Genomic DNA, 22,258 nt, shown 5'->3' on the forward strand with positions numbered 1-22,258 from the left:
ATCCTAGAAAGTAGGTGGTGGGTGGTATCGTGGTTTTAATTTGCATTTTTCCTAATAACTAGTGATGTTGAGTTCCTTTGTTTTGATTTCATTTTACCACATACAGACCATTTTGGATCCTTTAAACCTCACAACAACTATATTAGGTAGGTAGAAACAAAACAGCATGTTCATACTGACAAGAATACTGCCTTCTCTCCACCCCACCATCTCCAAAGTGACTGCTTCCTCATTTCCCATAAGAAAAGAAACGTCTGGTTTTGGATACTCTCTGGCAACCTCGAGCTGTGGCCAATCTGCGTCATTCTTACTGTGTAATTAGAGGCTAGGTGCCCACGTGTCTCATTTTTAGGATCCTGTGGGCTACATTTGGCCCAGATTAGGTTATACTTTAGGCATTTTGCTGCATATCTCTTCTTTCTCCCTCAATGTTCCTTTCCTCAGAAGGCGCTTCAAAGAACAAACAGATCTGGGTAGGAGTGAATGAGGAGTCTTGCTCTCTGAGGATGGTGGGGTGATAGAGACCTCCATCGGGCGCTCTCTCTAAGCAGGAAAGCAAACAAAACCCAAACCCACCAGCCCACAATGGCGCAGAGTCCTGCCTTCAAACCCAGCAACAGCGAGAGCTGCTCCACATACTAAAATCATCAGTCCACAGGGATCCTGCCTATGTCACCAAGTGGACATCGGCCTGCCCACAGTGTCTGTATTTTCCTCTGCCTCCTTCGCACATAGACCCCGTCACCCCCTCCAGTTTTCCTTGCCCTCCTAGTTATGGTTTACCAGAGAAAATGTAAGATCCGTTGTTAAATTTGAATTTCAAGTAAACAATAAATAATTTTTGGCACAAGTATATCCCATGTGATATTTGAAGCCTTCCTTCACTGCCAGTGTTGGAGAAGTTAGCTTATTTTTATTAAGGAAATCAAGCTCTTACTTGGGGAGAAAGAAAAGAACCTATTTGATTTTTAAACCTATGTTTGTTTCTGTTTTGTATTTTCCCCAGGCACAGGGTATATAAACAACTACTTATTTTCCCCAGCCCTGCATCAGTCATGACACTTCAGAAGCATAAAGCACCAGAGCTAGGTGGCAGTGACCTACCTTTCAGTAACAATTCTTGTAAGAAACAGAAAAACAAAGCTGTTTCTGGGCTGGCTTTGGGTATAGCCAGATGAAAAACTGACTACCCCTCCTGTAAGCCTCAGCATGGCTAGGAAGGAGGCGAGCCAACCTCTCTTAAAAGGTCACTTAAATTCATTTCAGGAATCAGCTTGATGTAAATTTAACATTAAACTTTTTGAGTTATTGCACTGTTCCCACACTCACCAATAGCAAGCCTCCCCTGTAGAGAGGGCACAAGCCAATTCAAGTGCTCCATTATCTCACACAGGTGAACAGGAAAATAAATGCAAAATATAAGTAAAAGTGAATGCAGTAAGGATTGCTTGTAAAATACGAGAGAAAAAAATGTATTGACTCCTTCCTATGCCCAAGTTCCCTATGAGCATCGCCCAAATGCATCTAGTTTTACTTAAGATATTTATGAGTTGTGTGTTCTACAACTCTGAATAGGTTAGGAATTTCTCCAACTCTAGTGGAGTAGCTTGGATTTGAATTAGGATCAGTGTGATTCTCGAAATGGGTCTCCCTACTAATCTACACAAGTCTGGTGCCGTAATTACTCAGGGGGAAAGAAAGAGAAACTTCCTAGTAAAAATGCTCAGTAGTGTTATAGGAATTATAGTCAATCAGCCCCAGAGCACAAGGCCTGTGATTCCACCAAGTAAGCAGGGCCCATCTAGGCAGCTTTGACAGTGATGAGAAGGATGGGTCCCAGGTGCCCCAGCCGTGGACTGTTTCAGAGGCAGTACTGGGGGGCTCCAGTGGAGTGTCAGGACTGGGTGTGGGTGTCCAAAAATCATTGACACAGAGGGGAATAAAACTATCTTATAATTGCCAGAGACCAGAGTGGGAGGAAATGAGAGCCCAGCAGGCAGGAAAATCCAATCACGTTTCTAGCCACCATGGGGTATTGTGACTCTGAGGTAATGTCTGGGCCAGCCATGGCTTGCTTCGGGACTGAGACCTGTGTCCTCAGGTGTGAATGCCAACAATAACAAGAGTTAACACTCACAGAGCTCTTTCCAGGTGCTAGGCTCTCTGCACTGAACATCTATAAACCACTTAATCCTCACCACAACCCTTTGAGAGAAATCATCTTATTGTCTTCCTTTCATCTGTGAGGAAACTGAGGCAGAGAGAGGTTAAGTAACTTTTCCAAGATTCCACAGTATAAAGTGGCAGAGCTGGGATTCAAAGAGGACAGTCTGGCTCCAGAGTCTGTGCTCTTAACCATCCCACCATACTGCTATGTGCTCAGTATCTGCACCTGTCCAGGAGGCAGACCCAGGCAGTGCTAGTAAGGTCTGAAGAAAGGGTTGAAATTATGAGCTGGAATCAGCTTACTAAAGGAGGGAAAATCAATGGAGAAGGGCCACAGTTAAAGGACAGAGAGAGAGTGGGAAGCTGCTGAGATACATAAAGAAAGAACAATCAGAGGGGTGGGGAGGGAATCAGGCTTGTGCAATAGCAGGGGAGCAGAAGGAGGAGAAAGCTTCAGAAAGAAAGGGCATCTACAGTGCCCAGTGCTGCAGAGAAATCTAGAAGAGTAGGGGCTGAGAAATGGACATTGGAATTGGCAATTTGAAGCAGCTTGCATTGATAAGATGTGGTTATTCTGTAAGAAAACAGATTTGGCTTCAATAATAAGGCCAAAACAATAGTGTGAAGTGTATTTCCTCTCACACAACCGTCCAGCATAAACGCTTCAGGACTAATATGGCCATGCCATCTTATTGGGGACCCATGCTCCTTCTGTCTTGTCTGGTTCTGCCATCTTGAGCCTAAGGTTTCTATCTCAGATCTAAAATTACTTGTTCCTGTCATCCCTCCACAGGATGAAGATAAAAAGGAAAAGTGGATGGCATGCCCCATCCTTTCAAGGGAATACCCAGAAGTCACATACATGGCAACACCTACCAGCACGGGAACCTGGAAAATGCCACTGTTGGCTGGGCAGTCTGGTACTCAGCTAAAACTGATGGGTTCCATTTCTAAAGGAATAAAAAGATCAACAGACATTGGGACACAACTCTCTGTCATAGAGGTCATTGGTCACTTTTGCAGTTAGTTTCATCCAGGGGGCTGTAGGGAGTTTGCAGGGAGAGGATGGAGTGCACAGAGAGGAGGAAGTACCATGTGAGAAGGTTGGTGCTCACTGGAAATAGAGGAAATGATGGTATTTGGAGGAAGAGCAGAAGAGGGAGATGGTCTGTACAAGAGGGGGAGAACTAGGTATGTTAAATGGAATACAGAAAAAATCAAGAGGGGAGAAAGAAAGACCAGATGCTGGAGAGGGTGAGGACAGCTGGAGAGGTCAGCCTTGGACACTGCTTTCTCTGAAACCAGAGGGAAGGAGAAGACAATGTGTAAAGATACAGAGACATTTTAATGTGGAGAGCAGGGAAGTGGAACAAGCTTGGGTTCAGGTGGCCCCAATACCCAGTCATGTGGGTGAGATCATCTGCCTCCATAACTGTGTTTCCAAATGTGAAGGCTGCTGGGAGCCCACAAGCATCTAAGAGTGATGCTCCATTTGCCAGACCAGCATCCGATCAGCTGGGGCCACCCTGCATCTCAGGAGAAGGTTAGTGAATATGCACTCTCTCTCCTACAAAGTTAGAATCTGATGGCAGAGCTCTTTCTAACCTGGGAAGCCAAATACACACTGTGGACACAGTTGGCTCTCAATAAATACTTGTTAAGTAAATGAATAAATGAATATATGAATGAGTGAACGAACAAGCACCTTTCGCATTCCGTCACTTCGGATACTTGCACAGGCTCAGGACATTTAAATTCCTCTTCAGGCAGTATAATTCCTTGCAGGCTGACATTCGTTTCAACAGATGCCATTTCCAAACCAGCTTCCATCTCCTCTAAAACATGAGAATGTTATATCCCTGGAATTTTGGAGATGCTGTGGGTTTTATTGGGCAGTATCTAGGTCCTTTGTTAGAGTAATTAGAGGAGATTAACCACTCAGGTTAAATGTTAACTGCCTCTAGTTTAAAGAAATAGCATCAATAATAGGTGGGGTTTTTTTCCCCTAAAAGGAAAATATCCATTGAGGGAAGTTCTTTGTGTGTATTTGTTTCCAAATGCCATCTGTCACAAGGTTTCAGATGTCGGGCAAGCCATGACAGAGCTCAGGAATCCAGATATTTCAGACAGAGAAACAACCTCCCCTCAATCCCCCATCCTCAGTTTATGTATTAATTATTTCTTGTCTCTACTTTGTATTTCAGAAGATTATATCCAGGAAGATGACGAAGTAAGAGGGAGAAAATCATATCAGATGTCACCTTATCAGCCAGCAAACCCCACAAAATCAGAAAGCCTTTTATTATAAAGTCACTGTATGTGGTGATGTATTCAGAACTAAACAAACAGAATGACTAAGAGCTAGTGGCTGCTCCCTGGGCCAGTGTCAACATAGGCCTGGTGGCCCCCTCCTGTAGGAAGGTCCCAACCCCGTGACCGCTTGAGACCTTGGCCCTCCCCTGAGTCTCCTTCTGAAACAAGCCCATTCTGTGGTGAGACACAGAACATCTTCACTGCAGAGGGAGACTCTCCGGGTTCAAACTATTACAACTGCAGGAATTACAAGCCAGCAGAATGATTACCTCATTTCTAATTACAATTCCTCTTTCTGGCTCTAACACGAGGAAACAGTGTGCCTGCTTTTATCCTCACCTCCAGACTGCCAGCTTTCCAACCAGCCTTCACCTTCTGAAGGACAAAGCTGCCTCTGGTCTTCTACCCCTTGGAAATCTCTCTGAACTTGTCTCTTTCTAAGACAAGACATTCTTTAAAGTATCTGTGAAAGCCCCGACTCCCTGGCACGAGACAAAAACAGGTGTGTAAGGGAGCTAAGACAACTGTCTTCTTCCTTCCTCAAGAGGAGTGGCTTTTGATGAACATATTTGGGGCATTACCTCGGCCTCCACTATGCTCTCCTAGAACACCGAGCCTGCTGATGTTCTCTTCAGGGGAGCAAGGCACTCATACCAACATCAGCTATTGGTCTCAATCCCTTCCTGCCTTCTAGATTATTCTAGCAGGTTTTGGCTGGGGACCACCCAGTTTGTTTGACACCAGCCAGCATTGCAGAGGGACCAATGGGGATTCTTTCCGCCCATCACAAAGGGAGCACTTTCTTACCTCCCTTTTCATTGTTTTCCATCTATGAAGCCCCTCTTTTCCATACGACAAAGACAACACACAGAGCAGACCACACGTTTTCAAGATGTTTACTAACAAAAATTAAAGGAGTAATTGTACTAAAACTACAAAGTGGTGTTTATGTCTAATCTTTTGTTACAAATTGGTGCTAAATCTTGTCTGTCCTCCTCTGACCACACAGTTATGATCACTTCAGATCTACGGCTCTCAAAGGCCTAGCTCAGACCATTCCAGAGTCCCCACTCTGGCATGCTCCAGCCTGGGCCTGGCCTCCCCTTCTCATTATGGAGAAATTAGACTGTAGTGGTTTTGTGTGTGAATCTTGCCACGACACTCCTTGATGCATCTGAGATTTCATACCCAGCGTTTGGTTCTGGATGTCATAGTGACAGATCTGAGAGAACCACCACGTGGCAAGGGGTCTAGAAATCATCTTATGCCTAGAAAGGTCAGAGAAAGTGAGGACACAGGCTAGAGAAGAGAGGACATGGGGAGTGGACATGGCCGCCATAAGTAGTCCAGCCCTGGAAGAGGGGCAGAACGGGGACTGATGAGGCACACTTGTACTTTTCAGCCCAACCCAAAGATGTACATTTCTTACACAAACCCAGCTATACTAAAGCAGTACAGACTGTTCTAGGACACAATAAGTGCCTCTTTATTTAAATTGTACTAGCAGGATTAGCTGGCCCTCCAGCAGAGATGTTCCAGACAGGATTCTTTTGTTGGGTAAGGGCTGGCCTTCCAAACCCATCATTGTTTATTTCTACGAAGAAGATGGAGAGAGAGCCCGGAGGTTTGGGGGAACTGTAAGACTGTTAAACCTTGCTGCCTGCTTGGCTCTAGACATCAGTCAGCTTTTACCTATTATTATTATCCTTTGAAATTCTGACATGCTCTCCAGGAATTTAAAATATTCCTTTCTGCGGGATGACACAGCTTGTCAGCTTTAAATTTTAAACTTCAAATCTGCTTTGGAACTAAAAGTTTGCTAAACTTTTAAAGGTTTCTAGCCACAGGAGAAGTGACTTGAACTTTGGAAATTTGCTTTTGAAATTTAGACCTATTGACCGACTTACTGGTGAGCTTGAAAGTCCCTCCGGCATGTACAAGCAGCCTGTTTAACTTACCTTTGCTCTCTGATAGATTAGGCCTGCTTGCCATCTAGAACACTCTAGAGGAGTGGTTCCCAAATCTGGCTGCATATCAGCATCACTGGGAGCTTTAAAAAAAAAAGAAAAAAAGTGAAGTAAATGGCCAGGCCCCCTACTCAGAGCCACTGATTTAACTTGGCTGCATTGGAGTCTAGTATGGGTAAGTTTTAAAGTTCTCTGGCTCACTCTAATGCACAGCCAGAGGTGAGAAGCTGTTCTTGAAGGTTCGAGAGCTGCCATTTGACCCCACGTTCCTCCCAGACACCATTTCAGATCAAACCAGTTTACCTGGGTTCTAGAGGCTTAACAATGCTGTCATTTTCCAAAACACCATTCAGGAATGAATCAGTTCCTTAAATCTGTTGTTTTGATTCTCCATAGACCTCGTGTCTCAAGTCCAATAGACCCAACAATGATGGTGGAGTGAGGGTGGGGTGGAGGTTGAGAGATGTTTTTACATCTCAAATGACAAAATTGGTGGGGTTATAGTCAAGCTAAACTCAGCTGCAGGTGTTCTGAGCGTTTCTCTTGGGTGCCCTTGTCAACCCAGAGCTTCCTGATGTCTGGATGAAAATGTCTTTCTCTGAAGCCTCAAAGTCTCAGACAAGAGAAAGCATTCCTTTAAAGAAGCTTTTTGACACGCCGATGCACAGCTGTTTATATTCAAGAATAGCTATCCACTCGGAAAATCACATCTGTGCTGACATTGGAATAGAACTGCCCATGGGAGTTGATGAGCCAGCAGGACCCATCCTTCTGGATGGTGCTAAATCCATATCATCTCCACACAAAAGTAAACTCCACAGACATACAGACCTCATGGCTCTTCCCCACTCTTGTAGAATAGCATCTGCCACAAAGGGGGTGCTCAAGAAATTTATTCAGTGGGTGAATATGTGAATAAATGAATCAGGTGATAGCCAGGGCCCAGACAGAACTCCAGAAACTACCCAGATGACTTGAAAATAAATAAAGTATTGATTTCCAAATTCTGGTTTCCCTAGAGCTTCATATACATGCTTGGACACCAGCAGAGGAAGACCTCAACAACTTCACATGTTAACCTGGAGAGCGACTGGGCAGCAGGACAAAGACAGGTCGATATATACGAAGCCTTGGATCTACCACTAACCACTCAGCCTAAACTCTCCCATTGTCAGAGTTCCCTAGCCTCCATCCCCCTACACAGAGCTGCCTCCACCAACCCAGGGGCACCCTGCTATTAGTTATACTAATTAATCCACTCCTATCCAGGGGTAGCCCCTCTCAAATCCACTTCCTGTGCTCCAGGCCTCAAGCCCATCCCCCCACACCCTTGCATAATCCTAGTTTTAGCAATTACAGAACACTCCGCCCTGCCCAGCTGGGTGATGCATCACCAAACCCTCCTCAGAGAAAGCAGATGAGAAAATCTTTTTTTTTTGTACCTCGAAAAATTAGAACTAGGCTTGTCCAGCCCCGGCAGTGTTAGCAATCATCTGCTAGAGAAGCATACAAATTTGAGTAGAAAAAAAGCCAAGCAGCTGCATTCTCCCAAACCCCAGGGCCCTAGAACACACCCCACAGAGAGTAGAGAGATTCTTTCTTGGAATATGGAATGTGAGACTCAGTCAAAAGATTCCAAACTAACCATCTTTCTCCTGAGCTTTCCCATTATCCACCTAGAAGAGACCTGGGTATAAAGGGAAATGTTCACATCCGACGCTTTTTAGTTTCCCTGTCAGCTTGGCCGCAGACCACATGACTTGGCAGAACTGAGCAGTTCTCCCTGAGCTTCTGACTGGTACAATAAGGAATTTTTACTTTGAGGCTCGGTCAGCTTTCTGATGAAAGGAATTCACTATGTCTCAATGTAGGTATTGCCTGTGTCGATGTGCATGTGGAAAAATCAGATGCTTGGACCTAAGAGTTAACGTATTGAATCTCTTGTATTTGTCACATTCTCTGGCTGAGATTCAAAATGAGGGATTAAATGCTGGCGACCTGGGCACTAGCATCATGGGCTCTAGAAATGTCCCCTCTGTGATGCATCATTTATACCGTGGAGATTGTTCCCTAGGGACCACACCTCTAGGGATGTACATCTTAACTGAAGAGGGAGATATTCAAGCAACTCGATCTGTAACAATAACCTGTGCGTGTTAACTACAGGTTATGGTCTAAGAAGAGCAGCATTCAGATTTCTAATCAAGGGGCCATTGTCATTGATAATAATCATTCCCTCTCTGCTTACGTCTATCTCTGAAATATGCATCTTACACTAGGTGGAAAGTGATCACTTGTTTAGGAAACCCCACTCCGTCCACATCATCACAACCTCTGACAGGTTCACTTAATGGGGATGGCAGGATTAGAGAGGAATAGGCAAGACTGAGACAGACACTACATTTAAAGTAGCATCTAGTTAGCAGCCGCCTGATGTAGCTTTCCCCAACTCTCCCCTAAAATACACACAGACACAGAAAAAGATTAAAACTCCAAGTCATCCAGTCATTTAAAAAATATTCATCTGGCAAGCGCTGAGTAAACAGTCACTGCTTTCAAGGAATTTCTGGTCTAGTCACCAACCCAAATTCTGTCTTGCTAACTATTGCTGTGTAACAAACTACCCCAAAACATAGGGGCTTAAAACAACATTTTTTCCCCATAGTTCCTGCGGGTCAGAGTCCAGGAATGGCTTAGCTGGGTCCCCTGGCTATAGGTTTCTCGCAAAGCCATCCATAGTCATCTTAAGGCTCAAAAAGGAAGGACCTACGTCCTTCCTCACTCATGGGGTTGTTGGAGGGATTTGTTGGAAGGATGAGGATCCCTTCATTCCTTGGGATATAAGCTTCTCCATAGAGCATATCACAACATGGCAGCTTTGGAGTTTTGCGGGTTTTTTTAAGTTTGTTTATTTATTTTGAGAGGGGGGAGCAGAGAGGGAGAGGGAGAGAGAGAGAGAGAGAGAGAGAGAATCTCAAGCAGGCTCCATACTGTCAGCGCAGAGCCCCACGCAGGACTTGAAAGCACAAACCATGAAATTATGACCTGAGCCAAAATCAAGAGTTGGGAGGCTTAACCCACTGAGCCATTCAGGTGCCCCTGGAGGAGTTTGTATACTAAAATGAGATGGAGTAAACCTGGTGACAAGCAGAAGCACCTCCAAATTCCCCACCCACCCCCCACTTGTTACTGGGATTTGAAAGGTATCTTAAATGTCTCATGCCTACCCGTCTACATCTAGATTTTCTTCTTGTCCCTTCCTTCACCGATTTATCCATTCAAGTAATACTGTGGGTCTCTCTCCATGTACCAAGAACTATTGTAGGTAGTGGGAATACAACAGTGAACAAAATACATTTCCAGTTCTTAGATTGTTTACGTTCCCATAGAGAAGACGGGTAATAAATAAGAAATATGTAGTGTACCAGAGGATAAGTGTTATAGAAAAAATAAAGTTGAATAAGTGGGGGAAGTAGTGCTAAGAAGCACACGTGCGTGCGTGTGTGTGTGTGTTATGGGAGGTTATAATGTGAGAACTGAGCAAAGAACCAAGGAAGATAGAGCTCTTGGGGTGGCGGGGCACTGGGCATGTTCAAGGAACAGCAGTGAAGTCAACGGAGCTGGGGCAAAGTCAATGAAACCGATAATAGACACAAGATCAGAGGGCTGGTTGGGTAGAGGAAAATAGTGGAGTTCACTGCACAATATTTTGAAAGCTTTTGTAACCCACTTCAAGACTTCGGATTTTCCTCTGAGATGGAACACAAGGGTCAGATTTGGAGAAGAGCAGTAACATGATCTATGTAAGACCACTAGGTTGCTAGGTTTGAGAAGAAACAGCGGGGCAAGAGTGGAAGTCAGGAGACCAGTTGCAAAACCATGGGAATAAACCAGGCAAGAGTGGTGAGAAGTGATTGGATTCTGGATTTATTTTAAAGAAGAACAAATAGGATTTAATGAAAGATTGAATATAGGAATTGAAGAAAAGAGGGCATTAAGGACAACTCTATCTTTGGGCCTGAGCAACTGGTGCCATTTATAGGGAAGAGGAGCACTGGAGAGGGAGCAAGATGGGAAGGATTTAGAAATCAAGAATTCTATTTCAAATATGTTAATTTGAGATGCTTACTAGACATCCAGATGGACATGTCAAGCAGGCAATTGGATAAATTAATCTGGCATTCAGGGGAATGATTCTGGGCTAGAGATAGAAATATGGGAGTCATCAGTTTGTAGACATTATTTAAAGCAAAAAGACTTGATGAATTCACTAGGAAGTTAGAGTAGATAGAAAAGAGATCCAAAAACTGGTCCCTAGGGCACCCCAACATTTAGAGGGGGATGACAGGAAAGCCGCAAAAAAACTAGCTAGGTAGGAGGTAAAGCAAGAAAGAGCAGTATTCGGGAAAACAAGTGAAAGTATGCCAGGTTTTTGGATCTTCCTTTTGTTCATCTGTTTTTCTTTCTCTTTTTTTAAAATTTCTAAATGTTTATTATTTATTTTTGAGAGAGTGAGAGTAAGAGTAAGAGAAAGAGAGAGAGAGAGAGAGAGAACCCAAAGAACGCTCCAGGCTCTGAGCTGTCAGCACAGAGCCCAATGTGGGGTTCCAACTCACTAGCTGTGAGATCATGACCTGAGCCAAAGTTGAATGCTTAACTGACTGAGCCACCCCGGGCACCCCTGTTGATCTGTTTTTCAAATGCTGATGTACATAAGAATCACTCTACAAGGCTTACGAAGAACAATACCTTATTTAATTACTTCATGGGAAATTTAAAGGATTTTCAAGGTAATTTTGACTTGTCTTGATGTTAGCAGTAGATGCTGAGTGAAGAATGTAACTGGGGCAGGATGGGACCCATTGCAGGTCCCTCGGTGAAAGAGGTTATTTCACTGACTGTTTTGGGATTATTGCAATTTTTAAAACTTTTTATTATAGACAATGTCAGATGTGGAAAATCAACAGAATGGTACAATGAGTAACAGCCTCTAAGGTGTTCCTATCACACAGTTCAACAATTATCAACTCATGGCCAATCTTGTTTCTTTTATATTCTATTCACTCCCCACTTGAAACAGACTCTCAATATCATATCATTTCATCTGTAAATATTTTACATGTATTTTTAAAAATAAATAATTTTTTCACATTAATACAGTATCACTATTACCCCAGCAGTTCATATAATTTCTTAATATTGTAAGAAATCCTTGGGGTGCCTGGGTGGCTCAGTCGGTTGAGTGGCCGACTTCAGCTCAGGTCATGATCTCACGGCCCGTGAGTTCGAGCCCCGCGTCAGGCTCTGTGCTGACAGCTCAGAGCCTGGAGCCTCTTTCAGATTCTGTGTCTCCCTCTCTCTGACCCTCCCCCATCCATGCTCTGTCTCTCTCTGTCTCAAAAATAAATAAACGTTAAAAAAAAATTAAAAAAATATATTGTAAGAAATCCAGTCAGTGCTCAAGTTTTCAATTGTTTGATAAATATCATGACTTTTTAAGACAGTTTGTTTGACTCAGGATCCAAATAAGGTCCGTACATTGGGGATACATCTTTTTAGATTCTATACATTCTCCCTCTACCATTATATATCCCCTAGGAAATTGTTTGTTGAGGGAAGCAGGTGGAGTTTCCTGCAATCTGGCTTTCGATGATTGCATCCTCATGTTGTTGGTGGCAAAATGTTTAGCATGTTCCTCTATCCTCTGAATTTCCTGTAAAAGGGAATTGAACCTAGAGGCTTGGTCAGGTTAGATATTTTTGGTAAGTCTACTTTATAGGTGTTGCTGTGTTCTTCCACCAGGAGTCCCTTAATGTCTGGTTGCAACTCTTTCTTTGTGATGTTAGTAGCTGTTGATGATTCAAGCCTAGAGCCATTATTACCTTACGGGTTGCCAATGATTGTAATTCTATCTTTCCTTCATTTATCAACTGTGATACTTCTATAAAAAGTAACTCCCCTACAATCTGTATTTGGTTTCTCAGTGATACAGTTCATACAGGAAAGGCTACATCAATGCTTGATTTCCTACCTTTATTTAAAATAATGGGCTGGTCTCTAGCACCCTTCCACAGAGACCAATCAGGGCTTGAGGGGGCGGCGGTATTGTCAATGCATGGATTTAATTATGTGATGTGTTTTGATCCATTGCAATTATCCTCACTGATATTCAAATTATTCATCATTGGCATTGAAAGCACCTTCAAATTGGTCTCTGAATCCTTTTGATGCATAATCTTCACTATCTGGTATGATGAGATGTTCAAGTTTATTTTGCGTGTTTCCAACCTAGACCTGGAATCCTCCATTTCCCCTAGAAGCCTGGATTCCTTTTAATGGAAAAGGAATTGAAATTGTCATGTACCATATGGGGTCATAGAATCAAAGAGCCAGGCAGTAGGTGTTGAAGAAGACGTCACCTCAGTGAGCAAAGCTGTACTAGAGTCCGCTAGAACTCAGAATTTCACTGGGAACCATTCACACCAACCTCCTCTCAAGCTGTTGATCTAAGAAAAGGATGCTATTATCTCCCAAGCAGGAGATAATTGTTTCATTCAATCTAAGTAAGTAAAAAGAGAAAAAAATGGAGCCCATGAAAAAATGCTACTGAATAAGAGGAAGGACAAATCCCTTCCTTCCTAGATAACAAGAGGAAGGGACTAAATCCCTGAAAATGCAGGCTACTGCAGGATACAGGAAGAAAATACCGGGAAATTGTTTAGTGTCCTTGATAGAATGGAAGAAGAGATGTCTTTCATAAAACATGAGCCGACAGTCACAGGAAGAAAACAAGCTGAGAAGAAAAATTACGAAATAAATAGAAAGGTAAATGCATGTAATAAAGAATTCTAAGGGAAAATTAAAAACACAAGAGCAAAAACACGACCAGGCTATACATATGTAACACTGTCATTTTCACCTAACAATGTATGAGAAACGTCTTTCCATATGTCACTGAATATTTTTTTACCATGACAGTCCTAATGACTGCACTGCATAGGAAGTTCATTGAACTTATCCCCTCAGATTAGAAAATGCTATATTTTCTAGGTTTTTCTGCCATTTTGTGCAATGTGGAGAGGACACATCCTTGTATGTCTTCCTATGCATTCAATAACTATTTACTGAGAATCTAATGATTACTGGGCACAGTGGTATATGCTAGGGTGCATGGTGGTGAAAAACTTAGACACAGTTTTTGTCTTCATGGACCTTGCAGTCCTGCAGGGAAACAGGACAATTACGAAATGTCAACACTTTTGCGGTAAACGGTAAAGAAATTGTATGGTGATTTATTTAACAAAGCACATGGCCAGGAACCCTAAACTACTTTAGATTTTCCCGAAAAAGTGACATTGAATCTGAGATGTAAAGAATAGGAGGAGGTAAGCTAAGAAGAGAATTGCAAGTCATGTTTTAGAGAAAGAAAACAGCTGTGCAAAGGCCTGAGTGTGAGAAGAGCAAGGCACACTCCAGACAAAAGAAATTCAGTGGCCAGTCCCAAAGGGACTGTCTCTGAAGGATAAGCATGGAAGTGTCATGGTCAATGTTTTTGTGAGAGAAGCAGCATTCTGCAGCACAGTGGACACTAGGTTGTAGGGTGGCACGGCCAAAGGTAGGGAGGCCATTGGGGGAGCTATTCAGTTAGCCAGGCAAGAGAGCATGGTGGGTCAGAAGAGGGTGTTGGTGGTGAGCTTGCCAGGAAGCAAGTGGACTTTGAAAAATATTTAGGAAAGTCTCGTCTATTTGAGGTGGGCGGTTAAGGGAGAGGGATTCAAAGCTGGATCCCAGGCTTCTGATTTTAGCAACCAGGTGGTGCCATTTACTAGTAACAGGAGAAAGAGATAGGAGAAATGACAAGTTCAGTTGGGCAGTGTGGAATTTTGAGGTTCCTAAAAAATTCCTAAATAGAAATATCCAATATGCAATTGGATATACAGATCTGGAGCTCAGGATCTCTCGTGAGACCTGGACTGGAATTCTAGATTTGGGATCCATCAGCATGTGAGTTGTAACTAAAGCTCTGGGAGTGCTTACAGAAAGAAGGAGAAAAAAAGCACCCAGGGCAGCCCCTGAGGAACAGTACCAACATTTAAGGGATGGGCACAGGAAAAAGACACTTAGAAGTAGTAGTCAGAGAGACAGGAAAAATGGAGCTTTATAGAAGCCTATGTCAGGAGTACAGGTTTGGCTAATAGCGCCAAATATTTCCAAGAGGTTAAGAAAGACAAGGTCTGAAGAGACTCCATTGGATTGAGTGGCCATCTACATTTCATGACAAGAACAGAGACAGTGGTGAGTTGGATATGATGGCCAGATTTCACCATAAAGAGTAAGCTTCAGGTGAGAAGCAGTCAGTCTCTCATTTGATAGTTGACCCAATTTGAGAATCACTGTCGTTTACTCAAGGCAAGCTTCACTCATCTACATTCATTTTCGTAATGGTTTTATTTGGGCTTGCTTCTTTCATTTTGTTTTATGCTTTCCAGTTTTTATGTTCCCTTGCTATTTCTTTTTAATTCTGCTTTTTGGCTGAGTACACCATTGTGTTTACTATTATCTCTCAAAGTAAACTTTTAATTCTACTCAGTAGTGAAATGAGAATTTGAAGCCAGGCAGAAGCCAGTGGAACCAGAATTTAAACTCTGGAGTCCAGTCTCAACCACTGTGCTATACTTCCTCTCATGTGACCCAAAACATCCTAATAGACACAGCAAATTGACTTGCTCTTGAAAATCATTACACCATAAGGACAATAATTTCATTTCTAGAAATATACCTTAAAGAACTAATCGGAGAATTATACACATAAAAGTATTCATTGCAGCATTGTTTATAATAGCAAAACAATGTGAATGTACATAGATTTTCCTTTTAAAAAAATAATATTCAGGAGCTGTTCCTTTCTAGGGCTTGACTTGTCTTTTAGTCTGTATTAGTAGTTTTTTGGTCTTAGATCTGAATTTTAGTTGTAAATTGATCACATCCTTTAAAACCTGATTGAAGAAATGTTTTCAGTATAATTTGTGCCCTGCTCTCTACCTGAGTGGGTGTTTACCACACCAAACAAGACTTGACGTATAGGAAAGAAACAGCTCAGAGTCCATCTGAAGGTGGCAGAAGGAGCAGGCATTTTCTGGCATCAGAGTTGACGTATTATAAGATCTCAGAAATTTGGTTTTAAGGTATCTGGCAATGAAGCAAAAAGAAACACAATCACTTACATAATTTTCATTGTCCAATAAGGCAAAGAATTCTAACTAATTCTTCTGTGGAGGCAGCTTTTTCTGGGATCTAAAATCAAGCAGGAACAGGGACACCTGCATGGCTTAGTTGGTCGAGTGTCCAATTTTGGCTCAGGTCATGATCTCACGGTTCGTGAGTTCTAGCCCCGCATCGGGCTCTGTGCTGACAGCTTAGAGCCTAGAGCCTGCTTCAGATTCTGTGTCTCCCTCTCTCTCTGCCCCTCCCCTGCTCACTCTCTCTCTCTCTCCCCCTCTCTCTCACAAAAATAAATAAACATTAAAAATTGTTTTAAATCAAGCAGGAATTGATTATGTGAATCCTCATATAAAGGGCATCAAGGAACACTGAAGACTGTCTGTGATATTGTGATTCATAATAGGAAGTACATGTTTGGTCTTCATCCCCATTTCTGGCACAGAACTGTCCAAACCTTTGGAATTTCCTGAACTATAAGAGAAATAAGAGCATCTTTTGTTGTAATATTTGGTCTTGTCCTCAGTTTCTGAAATTACTCAGGGCTGTGAAGTGAAATGAGTGTTTTGTTATTTGTAACAAATCCATTTCAACCACAACTGACTTTATGTTAATGCGGTGACTTTTGGAAAGTCCCTAAAGATGGGGGGCTGGTTACCAAAAGAACCAACCATGTGATTAGAGCTTTTAGTATGTCCTGACCTGGAAGAGAGGAGAAGGGATGGAGGGCAAATCAGTTGTCAGTGGGTAATGATTTAATCAACCATGTCTATGTAATGAACCCTCCATAAAAACCCAAAAGGACAGGGTTCAGAGAGCTTCTGGGTTAGTGAACACATGGAGAGGAGGGGAGAGTGGTGCACCCAGAGGGCATGGAGGCTCCTTGCCCCTACCCATACCTTGTCTTATGCATCTCTTTCACCTGTTCCTGAGTTATAGCCTTCCATAATAAACCAGCAACCTAGCAAATAAAAGCTTTCCCTGAGTTCTGTGGGCCATTCTGGCAAATTAATTGAATGCAAGGAAGGGTTGCTGGAACCTCCAATTTACAGCTTGTCAGTCAGAAGCACAGGTGATAGCCTGGGCTTAACCTGGGCTAGTGACTTGCCTCTGAAGTGGTGGGATTGGGAACAGTCTTGTGGGACTGAGCCCTTAACCTAGGGGGGTATGACACTATCTCCAAGTAGATAGTGCCAGAACTGAGTTGAATCATAGCACATTCAGCTGGTGTTGGAGAATGGCTTATTGGTATGGGAAACATATCCTCTACTCCCCACACGTTGGAACTGGATGCTCAGATCCCTTATTTTCTCTAAACAGTTTATAAAGAAATTTTGTCAAACCCATTCGCCTAAGCAGCTCTCTGTGAACCTGCCATAAACGCACGGGGCGAGTTAGCTGTTCTTAACCTAGGGAAGGTACTTATGCAAACAGCTGAAAGGCAGGGTCTGGGTACTTTGTCTTCTGGTCATGTTGCTGTCTTCCTCTCAAATGTGGAGCTCTACCACCAGCAAGGCACTTTCAGATCCCGTGCTTCCTCGGCTTTGCCATGAAAGCACCCTCACGTGAATACGAGCTGGGGGCGGGTGAGAAGAGGTTGTAGCCCAAAAAGGCCAGCTGTAAGCTAAAATTTCTTTGAAGATTTGCAATTTATATTTAAAATCCATGTGAATTTTACAGTCTGTTTCATAATGTGTTATACATAAAAATGTGTTTCCCCCTTAAAAGTTCTAACAAAATTGGTGCTCCAGGAAGATGGGCTATATTTATCCTAGTATGAGTAGCCCTTACCATGCTCCCCACCCCCCACAGACACACCTTTATTTTAATTTGATGTGGGGCCAGTTCTTCCAGAGTCTACATTAGTAAACTGCTTCTTTCCAATATTAGATGTCTTAGAACAGAACATCACATATTTTTCTAACTTATAGAGAAGAGGGTCTGTGTAAGTTCTGCTCAACAGGTTTTTTTTTTCCCTTTCTTAAGTTTATCTATTTATTTTGGGAGGGAATGGTACAGAGAAACAGGGAAAGAGAGATTCCCAAGCTGGCTCCCTGCTGTCAGCACTAAGGCTGACACGGGGCCTGAACTCACGAACTTGTGAATTCATGATCTGAGCTAAGATCAAGAGTCAGACACTTGACCGAGTGAGCCACCCAGGCACCCCAACAGGTATTTTTTTTAAGTTAACATTGAAAAAACAAACAAACAAGGAGCTCTAAAGACAGGTCTAAGCTGGGATTCCTGGGTGGCTCAGTCATTTGAGCAGCCAACTTTCAATTTCAGCTCGGATCATGATCCAGCACTGTGGAATTGAGCCCTGCATCAGGCTCCACACTGAGCATGGAGCCTGGTTGAGATTCTCCCCCTCTCCCTCCCTCCCTTCCTCCCTCTCTCTTTCTCTCTCTCTCTCTCTCTCTCTCTCTCTCTCCCCCTCCCTCCCTCTAAAAGAAAAAAAAAAAAAAAGACAGGTCTAAGCCTATGCAGTACTTGTAAATTTTGTCTACTCTTAAGGGTTGAATGTGTCTACCAAAAAGCTTTGTTGAGGGGCGCCTGGGTGGCTCAGTCGGTTAGGCGGCCAACTTCGGCTCATGTCATGATCTCGCGGTCTGTGAGTTTGAGCCCCGTGTCGGGCTCTGGGCTGACAGCTCAGAGCCTGGAGCCTCTTTCAGATTCTGTGTCTCCCTCTCTCTGACCCTCCCCCGTTCATGCTCTGTCTCCCTCTGTCTCAAAAATAAATACACGTTAAAAAAATTAAAAAAAAAAAAGATATGTTGAAATACCAACCCTCTCAGAATGTGATTTTATTTGGAAATAGGGTTGTTGCAGATGTTCTGCATGAGGTAGTTATGATGAGGTCATACTGGAGTAGGCTGGGCTCTAATCCAGTATGACTGGTGTCCTCATAAGAAGACAGACACACACACACACACACACACACACACACACACACACACAAACACACACACACGGAGGGAAAACAACCATGTGAAGATGGAGGCAGAGATTGCATTGATGCTGTTACAAGCCAAGGAACACCTGAGGCTCCCAGAAGCTAGAAGAGGGAAGAAAGGATCCTCTTCTAGAGACTTCAGAGGGAGCACAGCCCTGCCAAGATCTGGATTTTGGACTTCCAGCCATCAGAAGTGTGAGAAAATAAATTTCTGTTGTTTTAAGCCATCCAGTTTATAGTACTTTGTTACAGCAGCTCTAGGAAACTAATCCATCAACTGTCCTCAAATTCTCAATACAGTTTCATTGAAAGTTCCCAAAAGAGAATTGATGTTACCTCACAACTATTATGACTTGGACTTCCTATACAACCATCAGAGAAAGCTACTGCTCCACATAGGTACAAATGTCAAGAATGACCACATTAGGCAGGAGCCAATAATTATTTCTCAAGAAATAAGGATTTTATCTTCAGCATTCATGATTGATCATGACCTACCTGAAGTTCCAAGGAAGGGATGCCTCGATGGTGGACACTTGGTAGGGCTGACCTCACTAGAATAACAAGGCTCTAATGAGAGGTTTGAGAACTCCAACCTGGCATAGGTTCTCTGTGAGAGCAAGCAAATCCCAAGGACTTTGCAGTTGACTTATTTATCCTATAAACTCAGTCCCGTTCAGTTGGCCTTTTCTCTGGCAAAGACTCCTGACTCTTCAAAGCCTAGAATTAGCTAACACAGCTCTGGAGGGAGGGAGGTTGCTGTGCAAATCCTCTAACTGGATTTAGGACTGGGCCAGGCCATCATATGTATTTATGGAAGGATGAAAGGCCTTTTGGGAAAAGATGTACTGTTCTGAAATTGGAGGCCACTATCTCCATGAGCAAGACTTTTAAAGTGCAGGCAAAGAGGAGGCCAATAGGCATCTTGACATTCCATCTCACACGGAAGAAAATAATTCTTTGTGAAAAAGTATCTAAAGCAGATACTGTCCACTCCTTCCATGGAAGAACTTCAGAATAGCCTCAGTGGTGCAACTATTCTAAGAAAAATTTCCTTTCAATGAACCATCAAAATGAATAAGCTACGAATTGCATCCCTAAAAAGCTAAAAGACTGAACTGTTGTTTGGTACCATTTTTAAAGAGTCCTATAAATAGTGGCAACACCAAGACCTAAGACTACACAGGTTGGGCAGTGGGAGGCACCAGCAGGAGGTAAGGGAGGCGGGTGCGTTCTGCCTCCAGGGCCCTCCCTACAGGGTTCTTAGCTGACAGCAGCTGCATTTCTTTACCAAGGTTACAGTCCTGTTAAGTAGCCCTCTCCTACAGCTACACCTCTCACCTGATTCTGGCCACTACTCTCTCTCCCGTCACTTCAGATTTGGGGTGTTAACACTGGCCTGAGATGTTTTACCACCCCCTGTTGCTTTCTGCTAAGTGTGAGCAGGATGTCAGGCTTGTGGATGGTTCTGTCTTTAAACATTCCTCAACGTCTCTTCTGCCATGTCATCTTTGCCTTGCTGGGCCCCTGACCCAGACACAGTCCTCACTCCAGGGTCAGGCTAATGACACAGCCACCAGCTGCAAACTGACTAGAACAAGAACACAGAGGATTATACCTTGTCCTTAAGGCTTCTCCCTGGCAATAATACTTCTGTCCATCGTCACAGGCCAAAGCAAGTCATAAGGTATTAGTTATGTGTTGCTGTATGACAGATAACCCCAAAACTTAATGGAAAACAATAAATATTTATGATCTCACACAGTTTCTGGATTCAGGAATCTGGGAGCAGCTTAGCTGGGTGTTTCTGGCCTAGGGTCTCTCACGAGGCTGCAGTCAAGATGCCAGGGCCGCAGGCGTTTGAAGTGTTGACAGGAGCTGGGGGACCTAAGGTGACTCACTAACATGTCTGGCAATTTAACACTAGTTGTTGGCAGCAGGCCACCATTCCTTGCCACATGGGCCTCTCTAAAGTGCTGCTTGAGTGTTCTCATGACATGGCAGCTGGCTTCCCCTGGAATGAGCAAGTCAAGACAGAACCCAAGAAGGAAGCCTGAAAACCTTTTATGACCTCGTCTCAGGAGTCATATAACATCACTTCCAGAATATTCTACTTATTCTAAGTGAGTCATTAACTCCAGCACATACCGTATAGGCAAACCTAAGCCCCACCTCCTGAAGGGAAGAGTATCAAAGAACATATGGATATTTTTAAACCATCACACATGCCTGCACCTAACTTCAAAGCATACGATATGGCCAGGAGATGAAGTACAAACATTTGGTGAATGGTACCAATGACTGGAGGCATCCTAGGAGATTTTATTGGCTACTCAAGAGTTAAACAAAATCTAGATCCATGCTTTACTGTTGTGTTTATAGAAATCTCTACTATATGGATCTTGGGGTTATGGTATTGAAACATAATGTGAACCCAATCCAGAAATCCTTGGAGTGGAAGAGGGGCGCGCAATACACACTTTCTTGAGGTGAGGTCATTCCCAGGGCTAATCCCCTCTTCTGGAGTGAAAAGTTCTTCACTCAGGAAAATGAATTATTAAATGAGGCCCTAGGCAGGCAGGAGTGAGGAATCCACTTTTTTCCACAAGCCTCATTGTCCTGACCTCGGGGTGGCTAAGGTGGTATCTACCCTATGGAGCTGGAGGCCTCGGGTCAGAGACAAACCTCTGGAGAGAGTCACAAAGTAAGCCCTGCCTTGTGAGCCAGATTGCTGCCTCCATATTCCTCTTTGTGTTCATTTCTCATTTGTATGTCCTAAGCTTTTGGTAAAACTTATTTAAAAAGGTGAGTCATATCTCAGCTGTCCAGATCATGAGAGAAAGGTGATGTATCCACACGTGACACAGGGCGTCAAGGGGGAGCAGTGAGTGGGAGGCAGGGGTAGCTGAGGAGAGACTGGGGAGAGGTTGGGCTCCAGCTCCAAGCTGCTCTCTCGCCAACAAGAGAGTCTGCTCTCATGACTGGACATAGCAGTTCAGGGTCATATCTTACCAATGTATGTGGCATTTCCTTACTACCAGCTACTCCCAGTCTGTTTGACTCCACAACTAGAGCCTTCCACAGAGCAGCCCAGGCATCTAGGCACTATTAAGATCTTTAGGTGCAGATACCCAATGACCTATCTGTGAGAGATGAGTGCAGTGATTTCTAGACCCAAGACTCAAGGCAGAAAGAGACAGAGGACACCTCCAGGACAGGGGAAAATGTCCACAGCGTTGGGGATAGTTTCTCTATCTGCTGGATCTGAGGCCTTGAAGAGAAATGAAAATCCTTTCCACCTTGGAAGCCTTCCCCAGGATGTGAGTGAACTTTCTAGTGAGCCTCTCTCCCCCTAAGCAAAGCAAGGTCAATAAGACAAACAACCTGCACAACACTTAGCTCTCTGCCCTGCTCCACACCATGGCCTTCGGACTGTGGGACCATGGCCCCATTCCAGCTGTGGAGTGGCAGACCCAGTGCTGGGATCTGCTGGGGCACCGCTCATTGACTGCACCTGTATGATGAACAGGCATGGTTCGTGACTAGATAAACTTTTTGTTTGTTTGTTTGTTTCCCACTACCTTTTAAACTTTATTCAGTGAGGAAAGCTTTTCTTCTGCTACAGGATGAAAACTCAGCA

At 43.5% G+C, this 22,258-nt stretch overlaps 1 protein-coding gene across 7 annotated transcripts in view; it reads right to left on the minus strand.

Annotated features, from left to right (window-relative positions):
- ZNF148 (zinc finger protein 148) overlaps positions 1-20,647 on the minus strand; it is a 163,675-nt gene extending 143,028 nt beyond the window's left edge. Inside the window, exons 1-6 of one of the 7 annotated variants that reach the window (XM_042998899.1) lie at positions 20,382-20,647; positions 19,117-19,228; positions 15,489-15,635; positions 6,438-6,529; positions 3,872-4,001; positions 3,043-3,116 (exon numbers count right to left, since the gene is read on the minus strand). The gene's annotated coding sequence lies outside the window, so the exon portion shown is untranslated. Of the gene's footprint in view, positions 1-3,042; positions 3,117-3,871; positions 4,002-6,437; positions 6,530-7,888; positions 7,906-15,488; positions 15,636-19,116; positions 19,229-20,381 lie in introns of those variants that run through there. The other 6 variants (XM_042998895.1, XM_042998902.1, XM_042998894.1 and 3 more) reach the window with 6 other exon arrangements.
- Between the last annotated feature and the right edge of the window lie 1,611 nt (positions 20,648-22,258).

This window comes from Panthera tigris, chromosome C2, assembly GCF_018350195.1.
Source record: "Panthera tigris isolate Pti1 chromosome C2, P.tigris_Pti1_mat1.1, whole genome shotgun sequence".
Taxonomy (NCBI): domain Eukaryota; kingdom Metazoa; phylum Chordata; class Mammalia; order Carnivora; family Felidae; genus Panthera; species Panthera tigris.